We start from the raw sequence: 3,169 nt of genomic DNA on the forward strand, positions 1-3,169 counted from the left end.
AAAAAAAAAAAAAAAAAAAATCCCAGATCCAAAGGAAAGCGGTGATAAGAAATCTAAAAAGCAAAGAGAAACAGGAAATGCATACAAAAGTACCTAGTCCACAATACCAACTATAATTCCCTGAGGGAAAGTGAACTCGACTACCTAAGCTAAGCCTGGGTTGGGAGGCCCAATGATAAATAACAGGCCTTACCCAAAGTCACAGTTACTATAAACTGTAAAATTAGTATGAGTTTTTAATTAGAAAGTGAGTCTTCCTGCAAGGCAGGCTAGATTTGTACTAGAAATCCACTTAGGGTTCACCATATATAGTGTTATTAGTAAGGAGACCTGCTAGCCAGACTATATATTGAGAGAAGCACTGAGTGCTTTCAAACTCAGGTATTGTGTGGATCAGTAGAAGTAGGTGGCAGAGAGCCACACAAAACTGTCATGAAAAAGGAGAAAATAAGTCACAGACCATCTAAAAAATGTAAGCCCTGGGGAACTCTGGCTGTAGGAAGTAAATGGCCACTGACCTCTACGGTGAGGAACAAGAGAAATCAAGTGTGGTTTTCTGAAAGGATTAGGTCTGAAAGTGCCAGGATCTAGCTCAGCTGATGTAGTTCCCACAGCTGTCTCCCTCTACCACAGAACTCGGTCCGCTTCCCCCACTCTCTGATATGCCTCTCCTTAGATTTGTGTCATGTTCCCACATGCTTAGTCAAGAAGGCCTTCTGAAGGAGTGGGGTGCCTACCTAACCCACATGCAGGCCACTCAAGGATAGAAATGGCTCTATATGTACAGCTGGAAATAATGTCAATGCTCTAGAATAAATACAACCTGAAGGCAAAAAACAGAACATTGAGTAGTTCTGCCCCGTGGAAAAAGCAAGGCAGGACTCACCACTCAGAGCACCGGTCTATTACATAGGAGCCAGGAAAAAAAAAAATCAGTAAATAAAATAAAAACTGGCCCCAGTTGCAAATCTAACCCTCTCTTCCACACATGGTAAGATTGCATTACTACAGGTCCTAGAAAAAAACCTCCCAATCCAAACACATAAGCACAGGAGACTAATTGAAATCTTTTTTTTTTTCTTTTTGTTCCTTTTTTATTTTTATCTGATTTCTGTATGAGCAGTACTGAGGCTTGAATCCTCAAAATAAACCTACTCACATAAAAGTCAAGCTATACATCCCAACAAATGCACAACCCTCAACACAGAAAGAGAAATATGAGAAAAAAGACAAAAGGATTGTTCTAAAGTCTAATAATTCTTCAGTAACTAACTCAAACCACTTACACAGGCAAGCTCATCACAATAACTACATATTGCTCAGCAAAACCTCTTTTAAAAAGGTCAGGATGGTGTGCAATGATGTTCTCCGTACCTTGAAAGAAAAGGACTACCAACACAGAAATACTATGTCTGGTAAAGCCATCCTTCAGAATTGATGGAGAAATAAAGATTTTCTAACACAAGTGTATAAATCAAAGGAATTCTTGACCACTAAACCAGCATTACAGAAGACACAAGATGAAGAATAGATAAGAAAATAAGAATTAAAAAAGAATCAAATATTAGGAAAACAACAAAGTGTCAAAAGTTAAAACACATCTTTCAGTAATAACCCTGAATGTAAATGGTTCTAATTCTCCAATTAAAAAATATATGTGAGCCGGGGAGATGGCTCAGTGGAGTAAGTGCTTCCCTGGCAAGTGCAAGGACCTGAGTTCAATCCCCGGTTCCGCAAAAAAAAAAAAAAAAAAAAAAAAAAAAAAAAAAAAAAAAATGTGAGCAGTCAGGCAAGATGGAACACACCTGTAATCACAGAAGCCTGGGAGCCTAAGGCAGAAAGACTGTAAGTATGTACCCAGCCTGGGCAAAGGACTGGGGATGTAGTTCAATGTGAAGGCCCCGGGTTTAATCCCCAGCATGAGAGTAAGGAGGCTGGAAGCACAGTAGCAGCTAAACTAGAAAGAAAAAAAAAACACGGCCAGGGAAATAGCTCAGTGGCATAAGTGTCTTCCTGGTAAGCACAAGGTCCTGAGTTCAATCTCTGGCACCAAGAAAAAATAATAATAACAATTTGCTGTTTGCAAGAAACTCATCTCACTGGCAAAAACATATTTAGATGGAAAATGATATGCTAAGTAAATGGAATCCAAAAGCAAGCAAGAGTAGCTATATTCTGTCTAACAAAAGACACTTCAAGTCAAAATCAGTCAGACGAGAGAAAGTCAGTACATATTAATACAGGGAATAATCCAACAAAAAGTTGTAATGCTTATAAGTATATATCCATCACATGTCAGAGTGTCCAATTTTATGAAATAAACACTGTTGAACATAAATAGAGACAAGGCTAAATATAATAGTAATGAGTGAGTTCAGTATCTCTTTCTGAACAATGGCTCATGCTTCTAGACAAACAAGTGAAAGGGCAAGAGAAGACAAATCAAACTTTTAATTACATTATAGATCAAATGGACTTAACAGATATTTACGAAACAGACTCAAGGATAAAAATCATGTATCATCTCAGTAGATGCAAAAAGTCTTTTGATAAAACTCACATCCTTTCATGATAAAAGTTCTGAAAAAAATTAGGTACACAAATATCATACCTCAACATGATGAAGACTATATACAGCCAACATCACATTGAATGGGGGAAACTAAAAACATGTTCTCTAAAAACAAAGGGGGCCGGCCAGACAGCTCAGTAGACTAAAGAGCCTGCTTAGGCAGAGCACAGGGGCCGGGGTTCGATCCCCAGCACCACAAGCTGTGCCAGCCCTGCCCACGGAATGAACTGAGACAGCAAATGAGACTGGGTGTGGTGGCACACATCTGTCATCCCAGTGCTCAGGGGCTGAAAACAGGAAGTTCACTACAAGTCCAGTCTATGTAGTGAGACCCTGTAGACCCTGAACTAAAATACATCTAAAAAACCAAAACAAAACAAGGGGACAAGGTATTCACTACCACCACTGTTATTTGATATATGCTTCAAATTTTAGCCAGAACCATCTGGTAAGACAAAAAAATGTGGGGGGGGGGTGTTTACAAATCAAAAAGAAAATGTCAAATTATTCCTGTTTCTAAATAATATAATTCTGTACTGTGAAGACCCTTCAGAGTCTTCCAAAAACTTTTTTTTCTACAGTTTTATTGATAAACAG

The 3,169-nt window shown here is 38.6% G+C and overlaps 1 protein-coding gene across 3 annotated transcripts in view; it reads right to left on the minus strand.

Annotated features, from left to right (window-relative positions):
- Stk3 (serine/threonine kinase 3) overlaps nucleotides 1-3,169 on the minus strand; it is a 369,078-nt gene that overhangs the window by 248,755 nt on the left and 117,154 nt on the right. The window lies entirely within an intron of this gene.

The sequence above is a fragment of the Octodon degus genome, unplaced genomic scaffold, assembly GCF_000260255.1.
Source record: "Octodon degus isolate 3935 unplaced genomic scaffold, OctDeg1.0 scaffold00118, whole genome shotgun sequence".
In the NCBI taxonomy this organism is placed as follows: domain Eukaryota; kingdom Metazoa; phylum Chordata; class Mammalia; order Rodentia; family Octodontidae; genus Octodon; species Octodon degus.